General features: G+C 42.6%; 1 protein-coding gene and 1 long non-coding RNA gene across 8 annotated transcripts in view; one reads left to right on the top strand and one right to left on the bottom strand.

Annotated features, from left to right (window-relative positions):
* LOC131301533 (uncharacterized) overlaps window positions 1–22699 on the bottom strand; it is a 66823-nt gene that overhangs the window by 23968 nt on the left and 20156 nt on the right. The window lies entirely within an intron of this gene.
* LOC131301534 (uncharacterized) lies at window positions 7530–9050 on the top strand. Its single transcript, XR_009191324.1, has 2 exons — window positions 7530–7743; window positions 8262–9050. It is a non-coding gene; the product is annotated as an uncharacterized LOC131301534 (long non-coding RNA).

Here is a 22699-nt window from a genome sequence, read left to right as displayed (position 1 = left end):
TAATCGGCTTTGGGCAGATTTGATGGGTGTCTAGAAATCTTTGATGTTACCCGTACCAGTCAATGGTGCTCCACGTGCCGTCAAAGAGGGACTACTGTAGACACCCCAATCTGGATCTCCTAATTGTTTCACTTTATTTTTCGGTTTCTTATTTCCCTGATGATGAATCAGATGAAAAATAGTTTAGAGAATGAAATGGTTTGAGCTTGAAATAAGTGGAACCTTTCCTGAACCCCAAAACCCTAAGTCAAAACCCTGACCTCAGGATTGACCATCGCGCGTTGAAATGGATCTCACGCGCGATGCTTTATCTGTCAGGTGTTGGTCAAAGTCAAAGCCTTGACTGTTGACCATCGCAAGGGTTGGTTTAACAGTCGCGCGATGGTCAACACCTGTCACTTTCACCTTTTTCCAGCTGGATTTTGTGATGATCATGGGGCTATTGACCTGTGGAACCCCGTTTTCGTCAACTGAATAGCATTTTGTAGGTGTTGCACTACCCTCACAACCACTACCATCACCTTGTTGGCCCATTTCTCCACCAAGGAAAGCTGGCCAGCCTTATTGGCTGGTTGCTAGGCCAAGTCCTCCACCCACCAAGCACTCTTTCACCTCCTATATATACCCCATTGGTCCTCCAAGATCAAGGTTACCAAAAAATCAAGCAAAAAAAGGCTACACAAACCCTAAAGCACTTGATATTCCCTTTACTCTTGCCATCTTCATACACTTATTTCACAAGCTCTATCACCTTTTTCAAGCCATTTTCATATCACTCAAGCAAAGGTATAAATTTTCTGCCTGTGTACTATTTTGATCCCTGAGGGGGGCTGACAGGGCCAAGGCTGGTAATTAATACCAGTCCTGGCTCTAAAGTTAGTAGGGTTACAAGAAATCGTGCACTAGCACTCCTACGCGCGATGGAGCCACTCACGCGCGCGACTATCCCAGTCAGCGCGCGATGGTCCTCTTGGGGATAGGATGCTAGTCATTTTTCTATTTTTCGTAGTGTTATAAATCACTTTGAAGCATGATAAGAATTAATCCCTTAACTTGCATCTTAAAATTTGTGGTTTAGCTTAGAATGTTTATTTAATCACTCTGGAATGCCCCTGGGTTGCTTTTGAATATGTCTTAGAGCCCAGGCATGCAAAGCAATTCCTGGAAGTCTAGTCATGACTCGCGCACGATGATCTGACTCCATCGCGTGATGGTCAGCTTGTTTCCGGGGGTCTCCCTTGCATGGGCAGTTTGGCCTTTGGCGCTTGTTTTAATACCCCCACTGTTTAGGGGTTGTATCTCAATTCCATTTATTGTGTTTGTAATTATTATTTACTTTCAGTACATATAAACTGCTTGGTTTGACCCTGGGTGTGCACTGGTCCTTTCAGAGCCCAGACGGAGGCAAAACTTAACCTATTGGGAAGATATTGACCCTCGCGTGATGGAGTGGGTCTGAAGCGCGATGGTGGACTTGCATGCTGGCAGATCCATGCATGCTAGTTGGCCATTGTTTATGTCAAATTCATATCCAACGCACTGTTTTGATATCTAGTCACGGTGTTGGGTTTTATCTCATTTATTTTCTAGTATATTGTTCATCCATGCTATTTTTCAATCACATCCTGCAAAATGTTACAGTTTTGAATCCCGATTAACTGTTCCCCCGCCCTAATTGGCTAGAAATTGTTTAAATAAAAAAAGAATCGCAAATATTTTCACAAAATGCCTAAGTAGAGACCGATCTTTGGATTGGGCGAGAGGGGTGCCTTAAAACCCTTCCTCTCTTGTAACCTGGCTCCCGAACCCAGATATGGTTATGACGGACTGGTTCCTTCATTCTTTCAAATCAAACAGTGCGGCAGGTGCTTCGAAATACGGTTCCTTGGGTGTCGGACCTTCAAAACCCGAGTGGCGACTTTGTATTTTGGAGCGCTTGCCATCCGCGCTCGAGCTCCCTCGATTCCGGGCCCTTGCATTTTTGGAATCCGGAAATTCCAAAGGGCATGCTGCGCATAGTTTTTCTATCATCTTACGTTTTTTTCTTCTTTTTTTCTTACAAAGATTAAAGACACACACACAGAGCCACTTGATATACCCAAAATGGGTTTACACTTAATATATTTCTTACAAACCTTTGAATACCATATTGGTAACGTGCTGTCTACATAGATAGAGAAAAATAGCATATTATCGTGTTGAAAGGCATGCATTACTTTGATCAAACACCTTCATACTCAATGTTCCTTTCAAAGCTATTAACTATTTTCTCCTAAAAATGACCTTATTGTCAAGTTTTTGCATTCTTGTCATGTTATGCCTACTAATGTCCTCCCAAACAGTTAATTGACGTTTCCTAGCCAAAAATAGACAACACTAAAACTAGGTATGCATAAATTCTGGTATAGCAATCTACCCTCCAACATGGAGATCATTAACACGGGCAATCAAACATATTTATTGTAGGGAGGTATTCCCAAACAAATAGAATTAGTAAACATGGTACGAGGAACCATGGAATGAATATAATAGAAACGGTGACATGCGAAGTCACTGCCTAGGCAATACTGCTCGGCAAAGAGAGAGAGGCCGAATAGAGGGGGAACTCCTGAGAAGACATTTTAGCCCAAGTAATTGATAAAGGACCAATTAAATGTGAAGTAACTAGACCGTACAGTCTGTTCGGCAATAAGATATCCAAACAGAGATAGAATTCCAATCAAAGTGCTGAAGCAAAGGGAACATTCAGGAAGGGTCCAGAAAAAGTGTATTCCGTTAAAGAATGAGTTCCCGAGAATGCAGGATCTTGGAAAGATACCCAACGGGAGTGGGATGTTTGGCCAATCATGGAAAAGAGTCCTAAAAAGACTAAGGTAATGAACTGATAAGGGAATGAGAATCCAAGATATCGTGGGTTTCCTATACGAGATAGGAATCCTAGGGTAACAAGGATGCTTGGGCAGCAAGCATTCTTGAATCTATAAATATGAGGTAAAACCTAGAGGCAAAAGGTGCGCAAATCATTGCATTCATACGATACTTCCTATTGATATTTAGAGTTTTCTATTAGTACGTGATACTAACTTAGGCATCGGAGGGCCTTTGCCATGAGAGGTAAAGGTGCACTCACCCCTTGTCTGTTTTGCAGATTAGGGCTCGAACGACGAACTTGGGCTCCGGTGAAGAGGCGAGGGAAGTCGTTGCAATCTGGTGCAATTCTAAGCACCAATTGTTTTCTCCCCCCCCCCCCCCCCCCCACAATTGGCGCCGTCTGTTGCAAACAAAAGAGTTACCTTTGAAATACGACCATGGTGGAAATAGATCCAGCAACACCACACGATCCAAAGAATCTGCTAGATGAAGGTAAAGATTAATCTCCACTCGAGGCTCCGAAAAAGCCCGAAGGCAGGCATAGGAGGACCACGAGTAAGGGTCGCCCCCTTACTGTTCATGACAACTCTAAAAATAGAGAGGGAAGAACAACCTTAAGATCCACGAGAAGGAGTAAATCCCATCAAAGGGATGAGTCAGTTGTACAGTCAAAAAGTGTGCACTACAGCGAGGATGTCCCCGATAAAAAGAGGCAGAAAATGGAGGATTATGCTCATTTGATCAAAAAATGAGAGCACGAGATCCGGGAGTTAGAAAGGATTTGAGAACACCCAGAGGACTCTGGACTCTCACGAAGAAGTTCCAGGGGAGATGAGTATACTATGGTGAAATATAGAAAGGCTCCTTCACGAGGAAGAAGAAGCAGAAGTAGAAGTCTCACCCCAAGGCGACATAAAGTTTCTCCATGAAAGGAGAGGAGCAGGGGTAAGAGTCGAACACCAGAACGGCGAAGGGCTTCTTCAAGGAGAAGGAGGAGCAGGGGCCGAAGTTCTACCCCTGAAGAGGAGGGGACTAGTAACCATCATAGGGACAGATATGAGAGACCTGACTCCGATTAGGAAAAGGCTAGACCTAACAGGTCAAAGGGCCAAGAAGATGAACCCATGACTGCACGAGAAGCAGCACAGAAAGCACTCAGAAATATTGCGTCTTTACCCTTTGCAAGGAAGTTATAGGAGGCTAGGTTGCCGAGCAGAGTGAAACACGAAACGTTCATCCTCTATGAAACAGATGCTGATCCCATGGCACACATACAGCACTACCAGCAGGCAATGTTTATGCATAAAGGAGACGATGTAATTATGTGCAAGATGTTCCCATCGAGTTTGGGGAAGGTAGCTTTGTCTTGGTTCCATAAGTTGGGTTCATGCTCCATCCAAACATGGGTGCAGTTGGACGAAGAATTCACTGCAAGGTTCTTAACAAGCAGAAGAGCCCCAAAAACTTTTGAGAGCCTCTCCTTTATGAAACAAGGCAAAGATGAGCCAATCAGGAACTATGCAAAGAAGTACTGGGAAACTGTCAACGAGATTGAAGGTTGCAGCGAGGAGTATGCAATAGCTACGTTCAAGACCGGGTTGCCTGTTCGGGGAGACTTGTGTAAATCCTTGAACATGAGTCCATTAGGAACACTGGCAAAGTTAATGGAACGGATAGAGCAACACGCCAGGAACGAGGATGACATACTTCGGGAAGACGTCAAGATGGTTGCCGAGCAAGTCAAAGGGCCTGCAAAAGAAGCAGATAAGCCAGAGCCCAAAACTTATCGAGAGAGGAAAGATTATGGGCAGACAAAGAAAGAGTCGTACAAGGATAAGCAAGCTCCTGATCCCAAATCTTTCTTTTCTATTACAACGGTTTGGAAGGAGCCCATCTATAGGATTCTTTATCGAATGAAAAATCAGCCTTACTTCGAGTGGCCCCCAAGTCTAGCTGGAGATAAGAATATGAAACGTGCTACGAATCAGCACTGCAGTTACCACAAGGACTGGGGCCATATGACTGAGGATTGTGAGATGTTTAAAAAGCACCTTGATGATCTGGTCTCGCGGGGCTATCTCAAGGAATTTATCCACGAAGATCCCAAGGATAAAGAAAAAGCAATGGAGTTGGATTACGAGTAAAATCCAAGGGGCATAATCCATATGATACATGGGTTGGCCGAGCCTTATACGAGGAATGAGGTAAGATTGCTCCAAAGATGGATCAAACACGAACAACATGTGATGCAGTTGGGGAAGAAAAGAGGACGTGACGAAGAAGCATGCAATGAGAGCATAATTTTCACGAATGAGGATCTGGGAAGAGTCCAGGTACCATACAACGATGCTTTGGTCATAACCCTACGAATTGGGGAATATGACATGGAAAGAATCCTGGTGGATTCAGGGAGTTGCACCGAAGTGCTATATTACGACGCATTTAAGAAATTGGGGCTGAACCCCCTTGGTCAGATTTGGGGAAGGTGCGGTTTGGCCATTGGGCAAGGTAACTCTGCCTTTTCTTGCAGGGACAGTAGTATTACGAACTGACTTCCTAGTAGTGGACATGCCATCTTCCTATAACGAGATTATAGAAAGAACATGGTTACACAAGATGAGGGCAGTCTCTTCCACCTACCATCAGATGGTAAAATTTCCTGGATCCAACGGGATTGAAAAAAATCCAAGGTAATAAAAAAAATAGCACAATAGTGTTTGATTTCCACCATCAAAAGACTCCCAAAGGCCCATCAAGTTCATACGGTAGAAATACCGGATCAACCGACTATCGAAGATGTTGGAAGCAACCCAGTAGAAAGAACGATTGAGGGCTTAAAGAAAATACAGATCAACGAGACTGATCCTGATAGGTATTTTTTGATTGGGAAATCACTGCTAGCAGAGGAAGAGGCTGAATTGGTGAGTTTTCTAAAACAATATGTTGACGTATTTGCCTGGGTACCCGAGGAAATGCCCGGGGTGGATGCAGATGTCATCTGCCATAACTTAAACATGGATCCACAACATAAGCCAGTCATTCAGAGGAAGAGAAGGGTAGCTGTTTAGCACGTGGATGCTGTTATCGAGGAGGTTGACCACTTGTTAGAAGCAAAGGCCATACGAAAAGTTTACAACCCAGAATGGTTGTCCAACACTGTGGTGGTAAAAAAGAATGAAAAATGGCGTGTCTGTGTAGATTTCACAAACTTGAACAAAGCGTGCCCAAAAGATAGCTTCCCTCTTCCCAGAATTGACCAGTTAGTAGATGCCACTGCTAGATACGAGCGGATGAGTTTTCTCGACGCATATCGAGGATATCATCAAATTGCTATGTTTGGACCTGATCAGGAAAAAACCTCTTTCATTACGTCACGAGGGTTGTACTGTCATAGTGTCATGCCCTTTGGATTGAGAAACGCAGGGGCAACATATCAAAGACTGGCAACCATCATGTTTAAATAGCTCCTTGGAAAAACCATGGAGGTTTACATTGATGATATGGTAGTGAAAAGTAAGACTAGCCAAAGACACATAGCGGATTTAAAAGAGGCCTTTGAAATCCTGAGAAAGTACAAACTAAAACTCAACGCCTCAAAATGTGCATTTGGAGTGGGATCTGGAAAGTTCTTGGGCCACCTAGTAACCATAAGAGGAATTGAGGCAAACCCTGATTAAATAACGGCCCTACAGAGTCCTAAGACAATGAAAGAAGTCCAAAGGCTAACTGGGATGGTAGCTGCCCTCAATAGATTCATCAGCTGGTCAAGTGACAAGTTCAGACCCTTCTTCCAATTGTTAAAGAAAAGGGAAGGATTTGAATGGAGAGCAGAGTGTGAGCAGGCTTTCCAGGACTTGAAGAAGTATTTAGCTAAAGCCCCACTCCTGTCAACTTTAGAGCCAGGTGAGTCTTTAGTTTTGTATTTGGCCGTCTCTGAACATGCTGTGAGTGCAGTCCTGTGAAGGGATAAGGGATCCGAGCAAATCCTATTGTGTGAGCAAAACATTGCTAGACGCAGAAACAAGATATCTGTCCCTCGAGAAATTAGTCCCGGCATTTAGGACAGCGACTAGGAAATTGCCACATTATTTCCAGAGCCACAAGGTCGTAGTTTATACTGAATTCCCTTTGAAATCACTGCTACGAAAAGCAGACTTCTTTGGAAGAATCTCAACTTGGTCTGTCGAGTTAAGTCAATATGATATTGATTATCAGCCGTGCACGGCAATCAAAGGCCAAGTGTTGGCTAATTTTGTGGCAGAATTCTCACCTGCAGTAGCGCCTTTGCCTCCTACGAGAAAAGAGTAGGTAACTGAACCACCAACAGAGAAGAACTAGGCCCCAACCAAATAGGATCCCCTAGAATGGAAGCTGTTTATTGACGGATCAGCATGTAATAGTGGATCAGGAATCGGGGTTGTGCTTTTTCCTCCTGAAGGAGTAATGTTGGAACTATCTATTCGGCTAGGATTCAGTGCGTGAAATAACGTGGTAGAATACGAGACACTCTTAGCTGGCTTAAGAAGTGCAAAAACCCTGAAGGTTGAACGAATAAGAGTTTACTGTGACTCACAACTTGTAGTGAATCAGTTGTCCGGAGAGTATGAAGCCCGGAGTGAGAAGATTTGCTCTACTATCTTCGTATTTCATTTGTGATATGTGTGGAGTTTTGTTTACCGTAGATAGCTTATGCTGATGATCCCATTGTTATAATCTTTTCTACTATTTCAGATAATCGAGAAACTATCAGTCACTGCTCCATCTGCTGCAGTAAAGCTTAAGGTATTGAAGGATGTTGCAGAAGAGTACAATGTGGAGTGGGATTCCTCCAAAACTGAAGCAGAATTCAGTAAAAAGCCCGAAGATCTATTGGTACTTGTCCTTTTGCATTTTATATCGCCCTTCTCTTTATGGACGCTTCCTTCTGATTTTGCCCATTGTGTTATTCGATTAATCTTGTAGATTGTAATCGTACCTTGACTAAGGGGTGGGAGATCATTAGTGCCACCTATATTGATATACTCAAGTGAATGTCTATTTACCACTGTCTATTTCCAAAATGAAGAATCTGTGACGCCAAAAACTATGAAGTAGCTAGATTAGGTGGGTTGTGACCTACCGCATAAACTCTCGGTGAACTTGTTTGTAGTACAATGCATTAAGTCTTCATCTCCAGTTGTCATTAACCTACTTTTGGGGGGTTTTGTCCCCATAATGCAGTGGAATTTCATGAGTTACTCAGTTGGACTAGCTAAAGTATTTGCCCTTCGACATTGGAACAAATATCAACAAGGCATAAAAATGAAAAATAAAATCATGGTTTCTTGCCCAGATCAGATATTTACTTCCTCGTTGAGCCAATCGTTAGTTTTTTTGGTGTTTATCTGCAGAATGGACCCAAGCAAGTATACGGAGGCCCGGCACTTCTCAAGCACCGGCCAAACACGGTCGTCCTGAATATTCAACTTCTACCGAAGCAGCACATCCAACTATCTCTGCACAGAGGAAAGAAGACCCAGAGTTTCATCAATCTCCAAGCCCCGGCAACATCACTTCCTTGTTGGGTCAGGATGGGGTAATTAAGTCAACAAACAGGAATGAGAATCCAACACCAGCTAATGATCTAAAAAGGGATGCAAGGCCGCAATCATCTGAAATATTGGAGAAAGCTCGGACCGCTATTGCTTCTGCAGAGCGTGCAACAGCTACTGTCCGTGCAGCTGCGCAATTGGCCAACGTGAAATTCAGCACACCCAAACTTGAAGAACGAAAGAGCTAGAAGGGCGAGATAAAGTGATTTTGCATTAACGACCCATCATAATTTTACTGCAACAGTATCTCCTCTCTCAAGAAAGCAGAAAATGTGAGTTGATGTTGGTAATATACTCTTGACTCTCTTGGTTTATGAAAAGTGTATATCCCGCTGTGAATTATTGTACCTGGGGTTATTATGTCAGTCCGGTGCTGTTCAAACCAAACCAAACTGAGCCTTATGTCCCAATCACTTGGGGTCGGCTATATGAATCATTTTCCTCCATTCCGGTGCCATTCAAAAAAAAAATTTTATGTCAGTCCGGTGCTGCTGTATCTTATTATGTTTTTTACAATATGAGAAGTCCTATACATGGACCACAATGTATACATATGTAAATCTCTCGGGCGATCTTTTCCAAGGTTAACTACTGGTATTACTTCTTTTTATTTGGTTGAACAGATATGTGACTGTAGTACCGTACCATACGGGTTTCATTTTCGGACAAGAAAAATCTTATTTACTGGCTGAATTTAGGTTTTGTCAAATCGACGGACAATCATGTAGAGCACCAGGCAAGCACATACTGCTCTGGGAAAATCCGGCAATATATCGACCTTTAAGTTAAATGGCCTTTAGTAACTCTGTTCTTCTTTTCGTTGTTGCTTATAGTTACTATGGTCTTGTTAAAGGTGACGACTGTCGTTTATTTCGGTGACTTCGAATATTGTAAAAGCAGAACAGTTTGGAGTAATAACACTTGCAACAGTTGACATCCTCCTTGGAGGCCTAAAGGTTTTCCTGCTTTCAAATCCAGGGAAAAAAGTACCAGTTGCAATAACACATTGCTGTTGAACTTGTGACACAGGTATATTACATTAAGCTACGAGTACCATACTAGTTAGCTTTTGAGTGAGGTGTCTTAGTAGCAGGAAATAATATAAATCATGGTCCTGGATTTCCATGGTTTGTTTTGTGTGCGGCACACCTTAAGGCCCTGGGATGGTATTCCCTAGTTGCTACATCTTTACAACCAGAGCTGATAAACGAGTCGAGCCAAGCTCAAGCATATAGTCTTTTAAGTGTTAGAGCTCAGTTTGTTCAAAATAAATACTATCGAAATCTCAGGGTGACATACACTGTTAGTGTGATGACATAAGAACATGTAGAATTTCATTTACCTTGTCCCTATAAGAACCTTTCCACATATATAACACATGTATATGTATCCCATATAATACGAGGATAATCAGGCGCAAGGAGGAGGGGCTGGCGTGGACTGAAAAGCCTGTCCATTGAACAAACAGGCTTAGAGATTTAGCCCGATCTTACCCTACAATCTTAAATATTACTCTCCAAAATTCAAAAACCAAACGAAACTTAGTATACCAACCATGGATATACAAATTCGTATAATATCAAAGTAACCTTAACAATTTCGCGATTATTAAAGATTTACGACACAAGCAGTTTTTTTAAAAGTTTTGTGGCCCCTAGATCCATCACTGCCTATTCAGTGTCAAGTGGCATTCCAACCAATGAAACAGACCAAGGAAAACCCCAGTCCAGAGAGTCCATGACAAAACTTCATCTGATAAGTTAGAACCAAACGTTGTTGTTCTTTTCTGATATACAGCCCACTCTACCTCTGATCACATAGAGCTCTGTGCTCTAGGTTGTATATTGGCAGCATATGTCGAGGTAGCCAAAGATCTATTGGACACTTTTGAGAGGGTGTACATTGAGCAAATAGGTTTCGGGCAGAATTCCCATGCAGATTCCCTCGCTTGGTTGGCAGCAGCTGTGCCAACGGAATTCAAGAGGAAGGTGGCAGTGGATTATCTTGCTGAGCCTAGCATTGGAAGAAGCATAGAATTGGTCTTGGACGTGAACCAAGATCCAAGTTGGATGGATCCAATTATGGAGTTCTTACGAGATGAGATACTCCCCACTGATAAAAAGGAGGCTCATAAGACTAGAGTAAAATCTGCACGATTTTGGCTGTCACCTGAAGGAAAGCTCTATAGAAAGTCCTTCACTGGACCCTACTTGCTTTGTGTGCACCCCGAGATGGTGCAGAAGTTTCTCCACGAGATTCATTTGGGAACATGCGGAAGCCATGCTGGGGGCAAATCCATTGCCCATCGAGCAATCACCCAAGGTTACTGGTGGCCACACATGCAAGAAGATGCTAAGGTTTATGTGAAAATCTGTGAGAAGTGTCAGAAATTCTCACCAATGATTCGAACACCGGCAGAAGATTTGGTGCCATTGACGAGTCCTTGGCCGTTTGCCTAATGGGGCATGGACATCGTGGGTCCATTCCACAAAGCAACAGGAAACAGGAAATTTCTGTTAGTAGCAATGGATTATTTTCACCAAGTGGATTGAAGCAGAACCATTGGCTAAGATCGCTAAACCTATGGTAGAAAGGTTCGTGTGGAAAAGCATGATTACTCGGCTTAGGGTCCTGTTTCGGCTCCGAAGTGGCTCAAGTACTGAGCGGGCTTGCCGCGACTTGTCACGTCCAATGTAAAGGACTGAGTGCCCCTTTTCTGACTTCTCAACCATGAGGGCGAAAGTGCTGCAAACCTAAGGGCTGGATTGTAGAGTTGGTTCGTGGTTTTGCCTCTACGAGCGATGACTTAATAATTTCCTAACCGTGTAGGAAAAGAAGTAACAACATAGAATAACTTTACTATATCGTAATAATAAAGTTGGGGATACAAGAGAGATAGAAATAACTTTGTTATGTCGTAATAACAAAATTGGGGTACAAGAGAGATAGAAATGTGGGAGAAATGAGATAGTTGCTTCGCTGGGAAGGCTTTGGTTTTAAGCGTTGAGCTTGATTGGTGTGTGGACCTTTTTCTATCTTGAGAACTTGTATTTATAGGCCATGGCTTTGCATGCAAGAGGATTTCCAGCTTTCTTCTCGTGATGACAAGTGTCCCATGTAACTTTTCCACTTGTACGTTTCATGGGATAATTGGCGGTTGCTGGAAGTTAATTAAATTACCCACATGTTTTTTCCCCATCATGGGAAGTTACTGGAGATAATGGGGTACTCCATTTCCCCATTTCGTGGGCACCAGAGAATAATGGGTCAGTTAACCACATGACTTTGGAACAATTATTCCATGCATCACGGCCCACAATCTTCTTTGTTCCTAATGGTTGGAGTCAACCCACAACCGTTCATCCACAAATCATGGGCCAGTTCTCACAAAATAAAACATGGGCCAAGCTTCAAGACTAAAATTAATTGGGCCTTACTCCAAATCACAAAATTAATGCGGCCCGTTAATTTTTAGCCCGAGAAAGCAATAGACATCGGCCCAATTTAATCAATACTTAATTAAATGGCCCTCCAGTGCTAGTTCAAGATTTGATGCCAAAAACGGGTGTAAACAATGCCCCCCACCACATTGATTCTTTACTTTTAGGATGAAGGCATGTATAAAAAAAGAAAATTGTTTTTGGCATCCAAACAGTGTATATCTTATTTTGTTTGCCTCGCCTATAGACTTAGTAGGCATTAGGCATTTTCCATGATTCCTTTAGACCTTGGAAAGAGTCTACCAGTTGTCTTTTTGTTGGACAGGCCTCTCTTAGAGATAAATACCTCATTATGTATCCTTCAGGGCTTCTTAGAGTGATTTGATGATGCTCGTGCCTATCTCAGAGGTGAATCTCAATGCTCCCACCTTTTATCAAGCCTATTTTCACTAACAAAGGCCTGTGTTCAGGTCTAATCGTAGAAAAATGATTGAACCATAAAAAATGCCTGGCAAGGACTGAACCTCATATTGGAAGGATTGAACCTCCACTTTGAGTGCTCATAATAGTGATTCAGTCCTACGGGAAAGGTCTGAACTTCGGTTTGAATTGCTTATAATATTGGTTTAGTCCTAGACAAAGAACTCTAAGAGTCTTCGTACCTGTAGATAGGGCTTGTGTCCAGGCCTCGTTGTAGAGAAACCATAAACCCATGAAAGGCCTAAAAAGGACTCGAAGTATGTTGAAAGGATTGAGCTCTTGCATGGAATGCTTATAATAGTGATTCAGGTCTAAACAAAGGGCTCAAAGGGCATTCGTCTCTGTGAAAAAGGCCTTTGTAAAACTCCAATAAGGCCTATTCAATGACTGATAGGCCATGGCCGAATGTTTTAGAATGCTTGTTCGGCCTTTGAAGGACTTTTCACCGGCTATTTAGCCCTTTTTACAACCACGACGTTTTTGCATAAGCCAAGTGAATAACTCTTGACTTGCAAAAAGGCTTCATTAGACCTTCTTCTTGGTGGTTGCTTGAAAGGTCTGAATTCTGGTTGAATGGGCAGCTTGTGCTCTACTCGGTCTCTGGATAGACCTGGAAGCTCCTCATAAGTCCAAGCAAAACAGGACTTGAACTCCCTTAAGAGCTGGATGAACTTTTTCTTGACATCTTCTGGGAGAAGTTGGCTAATATATGCAGGTCTGGGATTCTCTGAATCTCCCAGATTAACTTCTTCTAAGGGATCATGTACGTCGGCCTTTAGATCATCCAACTTGGTTGGGGCTGCTTCAAGGTCCTCCAATCGGATTTCGTCTAGATCTTCAATCAGGTTTTTATCTTCATTGATTACTTTGGCTGCGCAAACCGAATGATCTTCCTCTGATTCTTGAATACCCATCAGCCTCCTTTCAAGCAAGTAGGCTTCAAACTTTGACAGTGTGGCGTGAAGGGCCACACTCTTCTCTTCTTTTGAAGGGTTTACTGACATTGAGAAGGGCATTTGAATGAAGCTGTAATCGGCCTACTTGACTCTGTGATCATTGGACCGATTAACTCTTGAAAAAGTGCATTCACTTCTTCTGCTGACTTGTTATTATGAATAAGGGCTATTTTATGGCGGCCATACTTATCAAGGCCTGCCACTTTCATTGGACCAACCCCTTCATCATATAAATGGGCCTCAGCAGGATTTGTAGAGGCCTGGAAAGGTCTGCAGTCAGCCCATATCACCTCTACGTCGTTTTGATTCCAAAAGATAAGACATTGGTGAAGGGTTGAGGGAACTGCTAAACATGAGTGAATCCAATCTCTCCCCAACAGAATGTTGAAAGAAGAGTGTGAATTAACAACAAAGAAAGGGGTTGTTAAGGTCTTGGATCCTATTGTTAGGTTCATGATCAGAATACCTTGACAAGCTGTTTCCTTTCCAATGAAATCAGTCAAGGTTGAATTGCATGAGACTAGGTCTTGATCAGTCTTCCCAAGCTTCTGCATCATAAACCTAGGAATGAGATTGGTTGTTGATCCGTTGTCAACCAAAAGACGATTGATTGGCATTCCATCAAGACAATCCGTGATGTACAAGGGCTTGATGTGTTTGCTCATTGCGGGACTTGGTCTCTCAAAGATCACGGTTGCTGCCCGATCTTTAGTCTTTCCCTTAGTCTCATCCTTCAACACAATCACTGAAGGCCCACTCAGTCCTACAGAGAAGGACTCATTTAGAATTTTAGTTGTCTGCCCTGTTTCCATAACATCTCCCTCCATGGCTGTTGGAGTGTTGTCTTTGGCTTCCAGATCTGTTGGTAGGATCACAACCACGTTGCATTGCATATTGGAACCCCGTCCAGGCCTAAACTCCTTGGCCTGTGGATTCAGCTTTGGCTTGCCCCCTGAGTCTAGCTTCCTTGGTTCAAGAGCTGTTCTCTGGAGCAAAGTGACTTGCCTCGGTGGAGGCTGAATTCTATCCTCCTTAAGAGTTTCTTCCAAGAGAGGTTGCTTCTTGGGTACAGCAGTTTGCTTTGGAGGTAGTTGGGTAACAGTTTCCTTGTATGTCTTCCTCGAAGGGACTTGTTTCTTAGATAAAGTCCTTGGAGGAGGCTCAACGATAGCCTCTTCCACAGTCCTTTCCAAGGGCTTGTATACTCTTTTAGCCTTAGGTTTCTCGACCATAGGCTCTTCAACTAAGACTTCCATCTTCGTCTTCCACATGGGGTCATCTTCATTCATGGGGTTGTCCAGTAGGTCTGTCTCTTCCTTAGCCCTTCTAGCTGTTTGTCTGAATCGTTGGCGGCGTCTCTTCTGAGATTTGGACAAAGGCGGAGGTTCAGAGGGAAACTTTGGATGTTCAACCCTGTGCCACTCATCTGGAGGAGTGACTGGAGGTCTCACAACCCTTGGCTTGCCCTTGGAAGGAGCAAAACTCCTCAAATTGCCCAACTCTTCTTCAACTTCAACCAACCCTAGCTGAATTCGGTTGAACACAAATTCACGTACAACCCTTCTTCCTTTAGACCCGTGTGACTCCTCAGACCTTGGTTCAGTCCTTCCCACGATAATGCTCTTCAGGGCTAGTTTGCTAGGCCTGCTAGGACTGGCATGATGACCGCACTCTATGCATATCATGGAACAGGTTGGCCTTTCTAGTTTCTTCAACCCTGTAGGTTTGGACCACCATGAATTCTGCTTTTCAAACCTTCTGACCCTTTCAGTCTTGAAATCCCCCTCATCATAATAAGGATCCAAGTACCTGCCTGGGTTGGACTTGTAAGCTGCCCTGGAAGGAGCTCCCAAACTTATCTTCTGCCTAGGAACATTCCTAGGCATGCCTCTCATGTCCACAGAGACCATATTTGTACTCAGCCCCGAGGGAAAAGGATTGCCATCGATCCCCATGAGCTGCTTATCCTTCACGGGAAATTTGAATTCCCCCCGATCAATTTTGTCCTAGATATCATTTCTAAATACTATGCAGTTATTAGTTGTATGACTCCAAGAGTTGTCGTACTTACAATACTTTTTGCCCTTCAGTTATTCCAGAGCTGGAATCTTGTGGCCAAAGGGCAGTTTGAGCAACTTGTCGGCTAGGAGTTGATCAAAAATAGCTTCAGCCCTACCAACGTCAAAAGTATAGGCCCTGGTTGGCCTATTAAAAGTGTTTTGGACTGGTTGCTTTATGGGCTCCATCTTGACAAAGGCCTTGCAAACGTATGGCTTTTTGTTGATGATTTCAGCCACTGCCACGTTTGGATCTGCCTCTGTTTCCACTGCAACAACCTCGTAATTAGGGTCACGGTAATACGTTCCTTTAGATGCCATTTTCCTGTCATACTCCTCTGCCAAGAACTTTTCATAATGAGAAGCCTTAGAGGATAATTCAAACAAGTCTCTGAATTCTGTCCCATAGAACTTCTTCTTCATTTCAAAGCCCAGGCCGTTTAATGCTATATGCAAGTATTCAGCCTCTGGAAGGACTATCTTGTACTTGAATCGAGCCGTCTTGAAACATAAGAGGTGGGACTCCATGGATTCTAAATGGGTTTGATGATAGCATGATAGGTTTGCCAACGTCACTTCTGGTTCTACCCTGTAGAACTGCTGGTGGAACATCTCTTCCAACTGTGCCCAGGTCTGCACCGAGTTAGGTGGCAAGTTGATGTACCAAGTGAAGGCTGTACCAGTAAGAGAATTGGGAAAGAGCCTCAACTTTAGAGCATCAATGGTTCCAGCCTCCCCACATTGAACTTGAAACCTGGCAATGTGCTCCACTGTTGACTGTGCGCTTTCACCATTGAAGGTCTGGAATTCTGAAACTCTATAGCCCTATGGGAAAGGTGTATTGTCCACCTACTCGGTATAAGGCTTCCTCTACATAGGCCTTCCCAAAGGTCTGAAACTAGGCCCTAACTGCTCCTGGAGCAAGTTCAAGACTTGATCTCTTCCCATAACCAGGTCTGGCATAGGAGGCGATTGCTGGCATGCCTCTTGTGCTTGTTGGTTCTGGATTGAACTTGCCCCTCGAGTGTCAAAGCTTTGAGGAGTATAAGCAACTCCTTTGTCCTTTCTAGAGCCCTGGCCTCTTTGTGATGGCCTTTTGTCCGTCTTGTCAAATTTATCAGGTTTGCTCAGGTCTTCCACCAAAACGAACCTTTGATCATTATTTGTTGGAGGCGTCTGGGCTCCTCCAATTACAACTCCTTTCTTTTTTTGCCCCCCGAGTGCAGGGCTGCTAGATGAGGTAGCGTGGTAAAATGTTTGAGGAGGGGGAGGTACCCCCAATAAGCCAGCTTGGTCTTGACCGTTGCCATAAACACCAAACTGTGGAAAGCCCTGCTGCTGAGGAGCGAGCGGTAGCCTCTCTGTAAGCGTAGCAACCATTTTATTGACTACAATGGTCAGAGGTTCCAAGGACGGAGAGAATGATTGTGAAAGTGTCACGTCGCGGGAGATCTCACGTCCTGCCAAAAATATATAATTTTTTACGGTGTCGGTAGCGTCGCTAAGATCTTGAGTGTTGATCTGAGGACCAACTTCCTCGAGTAATGGCACGTCGACTGCCACTCCCTCAGGACTCTATGGTGGATCCGGGATGGGTGGATCCGATTGTTGCTGCTGTTGCTTTTGTGCCATAATAAAACCATTAGACGATTCCCACCGGGCGTGCCAAAAATTGTTTCGGCTCTAAAGTGGCTCAAGGACTGAGCGGTCGTGCCAGGACTTGTCGCGTCCAACGTAAAGGACTGAGTGCCCCCTTTCTGACTTCTCAACCGTGAGGGCGAAAGTGCTGCAAATCTAAGGGCTGGATTGCAGAGTTGGTTAGTGGTTTTGCCTCTACGAGCGAGGACGTAATAATTTCCTAACCGTGTAGGAAAAGAAGTAACAACGTAGAATAACTTTATTATATCGTAATAATAAAGTTGGGGATACAAGAGAGATAGGAATAACTTTGTTATGTCGTAATAACAAAATTAGGGTACAAGAGAGATAGAAATGAGGGAGAAATGAGATAGTTGCTTCGCTACGAAGGCTTTGGTTTTAAGTGTTGAGCTTAATTGGTGTGTGGACCTTTTTCTGTCTTGAGAACTTAGATTTATAGGCCATGGCTTTGCATGCAAGAGGATTTCCAGCTTTCTTCTCGTGATGACAAGTGTTCCATGTAACTTCTCCACTTGTAGATTTCATGGGATAATGGGCGGTTGTTGGAAGTTAACAAAATTACCCACATGTTTTTTCCCCATCATGGGAAGTTACTGGAGATAATGGGGTACTCCATTTCCCCATTTCGTGGGCACCAGAGAATAATGGGTCAGTTAACCACATGGCTTTGGAACAATTATTCCATGCATCGCGGCCCACAATCTTCTTTGTTCCCAACAGTTGGAGTCAATACTCAACCGTTCATCCACAAATCATGGGCCAATTCTCACAAAATAAAACATGGGCCAAGCTTCAAGACTAAAATTAATTGGGCCTTACTCCAAATCACAAAATTAATGTGGCCCATTAATTTTTAGCCCGAGAAAGCAATAGACATTAGCCCAATTTAATCAGTACTTAATTAAATGGCCCTCCAGTGCTAGTCCAAGATTTGATGCCAAAAACGGGTGTAAACAGGTCCCTTATTCATTGATTACGGATAATGGGTCCCAATTTCAGAAAAAGTTCAAAGCATTCTGTGCCCAGTACGGAATAAGGAACTACTACTCAACCCCAGCCTACCCTCAGAGTAATGGGCAGGCAGAAGCTTCCAACAAAACCATTCTTGATGGGATCAAGAAAAGGTTGGATACGGCAAAGGGAAAATGGCCCAATGAGCTGCCCCTGGTCCTGTGGGCGCACCGAACAATGCCTAAGAGGTCTACGGGAGAGACCCCTTATTCACTGGCATATAGTACAGAGGCAGTTATACCCCTAGAAGTTGGCTTACCAACCAATAGAACTGCATTGGTTGAGAGTGGGGGCAATGACAGGGCCCTTGAAATTGAACTTGACCTTGCCGAGGAAAGGAGGGAAAGGGCCCTGGTGCACCTAGCTTCTTATTAGGAACAGCTGATGAAAGGCTACAACAAGAATGTCCACCCACGAGAATTTGGTGTTGGAGACCTTGTGCTTCGAAAAGTGCTCGGCAATACCAAGGTGGCCAACGAGGGCAAGCTAGGAGCCAATTAGGAAGGCCCATATTGAGTAACTGAGATTGTGGGCATTGGAGCTTATCGTTTGGCAGACCTGGACGGGAACCCGGTGCCAAGGCCTTGGAATATCCATAATTTGAGGAAGTTCTTTGTTTAAAAGACTCCAGTTTTGTTTCAATTAATTTTTAGGATGCACTACATGATTGTGTGGGAGTTACGAATAAAGCTCCTCTATTTTTATTATTAGTTACAAGGGTTATGAGTAATGCCCCCTTGAGTTCAAAGATTATGAATAAAATCACTTTTTATGGTATATCAAAATTTTCGAGTCTTTGTTTTTTCTAAATACAAACTAAAGGACTTGTTTTCCTATATTCGTATTGGGGAGCAGGTAACAGACATGAATGCCATGTATGAATACACGTATCCACTCCCTAGATATGTGGAAATTAAACTGCACAAGTACGAAAAACTTGGGTTGCATACTAATATGTGCATAAACACTTGCAGTACATACGACTAAGTACGAGAAACTGAGAATTGTGTAATTACGAGAAACTTAAAATCATCTAAGGATGTGAAACTTATATGTACAGGATTGCTAAAAGTATGAATACACTTAGAAGTAAAACCAAATATGAGATTTTTTGGGAGCATACGAGAACATGCAATATATGTTACACAACTATGACAAACTTGAGTCACACATATATTCAACTAAAGTATAGACCAGTTTGCATCCAAAAAGGGCCAAGCAAAACATGTTGTTATGCCACAGGGGGCCAAATACCTGTGTTACCAAAAAGTATAGAAAGTACTGGTGCCTCGCAGGGCTGGTGCTTATGGTCACGCAGGACCAGCAAAGTTTTCTAAAGTATTAACAGCTATGGTGAAATACATACCTATTAGTCCAAATTTTTGACCTCTGGACGAATTTCATTTGGGACCTATGCATTGACTTTAGTGGTAGCACCACCTCTAGCTGCATTCTCCTCCAGGCTAATAGGTTCATTGGTTGAATCTCGGACAGGTGATTGGATAGAGTGAGCATTAGTAGGCGTATCCTCACCTGCATCAGCAAAATCTTCAATTTACTGTTCGACATCATCCACTGGAGTCTCCTCGTGCTCTTGAGAAGTTGCAGCACGCCTGCTCGGTAAGTCATTCTCCACCCAGAGGACTGAGTCTTCAGCAGCACCAATTTTGGTCAAGTAGGCTTGTAACGCCCCTGAATTTTGGTCAGTAAAAATTTCGTTAAAAATTTGAATTTTATTTAAATTACTTATTTTCTCTTAAGTGGCTATATGATTTCTCGTCTATTTCGACGTAGTTAGATTTTGATCGTTGGTTAACTCTCGACTAGAAACCCTACGTGACCAATTTAGTTAATTTCCAACCGACTACTTGTAGGAACCAAGCAACCAACTTGCCTAGTTGCTAGATGAACCTTTTGGACCTTTTGAAACTTTTGAACCTTTTGCCTTTACCCATTGGTCCATAATAGTTTGGGTAATTTTTATCCATTGGACAGTAGGCTTTCCTTTAAATATTTTGATAAGTACAAGGATATAGTATTTTAATGGGTTTATAAACACTTGTGCAAAGTACATTGATTCTTTGTTTATTAGGGATTCTCCCACCTCTCCATTATCCATTGGATAATAATCACAAGGGATAATAATCACAAGGGTAATTTTCGTCCATTGGATAATAAATTTTTTTAAAAAAAAAAAAAAAAGTACATGTAGTCTTTTCAAAATCTTATTTTAATAAAAGGTACTTTACTCTTTTGTCCATTGGTTATTAACCGCAAGGGAAATTATTATCCATTGGGTGATAACCGCTAGGGAAGTTAGTAACCCTTGGATAATGAAGTCTTTTGACCAAATAAAGTACCGATGTGACAAGGGAACCTTCCAATAAAGTTGATTTGACTAGTCAACCTTTTCAACCCTAGAAAATTACTTATTTATTTCCTTTTGTTAATTTGGTTTTATTCTTTGTCCTTTGGACAGTAAAAGTTAGGGGAACTATTATCCATTGGATAATAGAAACACAATTTTTTTTATATTAAAAGGGTTTTGAGCAAAGTACTTGAATAGACTTTTATAATTGCTTTAAAGTACTTTTTGATTATTTTATTATAAAAAGTTCCCTAGTTATTATTGTCCATTGGACAATAACCGTTAGGGTAATCTTTACCCATTGGGTAATAGCCTTATTCTTTCACCAAGTACATGGGCTTGTTAAACTAGTCATTTTTTTCCTAATTGCCCATGTGATGAAGTACCAAAATTTTATTTTGAAAGTACTTATTAGCCTTAGTAGCCTTTAAAGCCTAAATTTTCCTAAGTACTCTTTTATTTTTTTGTATTAGGGTTTTGTACCCAATTGGATTAATTTATTGGGGAGTGGATCTTCCTAGAGTACATTAGTACACTAGTTTATTTATTTAAAGAGACATGTGCCTAATTGGATTTCTTTAATGGGATTTGGATTTAGAAAATCTTGTACCTTTGTACCTTTCTTATTCTTTCTTGCATTTATATATATATATATATATATATATATATATATGTGTGTGTGTGTGTGTGTGTGTGTGTGTGTGTAGTGTACTAGGAGAGAGAGAGAGAGAGAGAGAGAGAGAGAGAGAGGTGCCGAGAGAGAGGAGGGAGAGAGGAGAGAGAGAGAGAGGAGGAAAGTGAGAGGAAGATTGGTTGATCTTCCATTGTCCTTTCAAATCCATGGGTAAATCTTTCCCCTAACCAAACTTAACTCCCCATTTGTACTTCCATATTTGTTTTATGACCAAATCTTGTACCCTTGTCTCCTTGTTTCCAAGCAAATCTTCCATAAATCCCATCCTTGGTACAAACTAGCCATGCAAGCCTACCTTTTAGCCTAACCTAGCCATGCAAGCCTAGCAATTAGACTTTGACCTTCCATAAGTGCTTGACATGTGTAAAAATTTGAAGTATGGTGAGAGAGGGGGGGGGGGGGGGGGGCCGAGAGGAGAGGGAGAGCCAAGGTTTTGCCTATAAATAGCACCCCATGCTTCTCATTCAACTCACACCTTCACCTAGCAACTTCTCTCTCTAGAAAAATCTTGTTCTTTCTTTGTTCTTGTTAGTTCTTTCTTTGTTCTTGAGTTGTTCTTGAGTTCTTCAAGAAACTCAACCTAAGCCGCCACTAAACCGTCACTCGACCACCCCTTCGATCCATAAAGTAGTAGTAGTTTAGTCAAGAAGAAGTTTCGAGAGAAACCTTTCTCTTTCGAAGCTACCGGAGGCATACCGTAGGAAGTTACTCCGCCCGACCACCGACGTACTTTCCGTAGCCGACTAACCTTCCGTAGCCGACTACCGCCTAGAAGAACTGTAAGGAAATCCTTACTTACTCCCTATTTATTTACTTACTCAAGTATAAAGTAGGTTATCTTTATTTACGTACTTATCATTTGTTTAGAAATATTTGTATTTTGATCTTTAAAGATGACTATGAGTAGGCATGTATGAATTGCTTGTATTACTTGTGGTGTGATTAAGCATAAGTGATTTCACTCCAAAGACGTCCGTACATGTGGCGTTCTGCTTTGAATAAAGCATAAGTGATACACTCCAAAGGCGTCCGTACATGTGGCGTTATGCTATAAGTAGTAATTGAGCGTGATGAGTAATATAGAATTGGATGATCTTGTTAGGATGATTCTTGCTTACGTTTGTCCTACCGCGGAGTCCTTACATGTAAACGAGACACAAGAACCGAGAAAGTAGAAACATGACACCTAGGGTGTGATTTAAAGGAAAAGTTTTTCGAGGAAGGAAATATTTTTGAAACAACATAATGACCAGTTTTGGGTGGCATTATGTGAGTTGTGTGCGTGCGTAAAAGAAACATTTGAAAAGGTAGAAATGTTTTGGAAACCGCGATATGGCCGGACGTGGTAGCCCATCGTGTGGATTGTGAAAACCGCAACGTGGCCGGACTTGGTAGCCCGTTGTGTGTATGAAAACTCGTAATGTGGCCGGACTTGGTAGCCCATTGCGTGGATTGTGAAAACCACAATGTGGCCGGACTTGGTAGCCCATTGTGAAGATTGCCAATGCGGCCGGACGTGGTAGCCTCATTGGTAATAGGGCTTGGTTATCCGCGGAGAGGAGCCAATGCAAG

This window comes from Rhododendron vialii, chromosome 9a (assembly GCF_030253575.1).
Source record: "Rhododendron vialii isolate Sample 1 chromosome 9a, ASM3025357v1".
NCBI classification, from domain to species: Eukaryota; Viridiplantae; Streptophyta; class Magnoliopsida; order Ericales; family Ericaceae; genus Rhododendron; species Rhododendron vialii.
The sequence above is the reverse complement of the archived record's forward strand: the minus strand, read 5'-3'. Positions and strand labels throughout refer to the sequence as shown.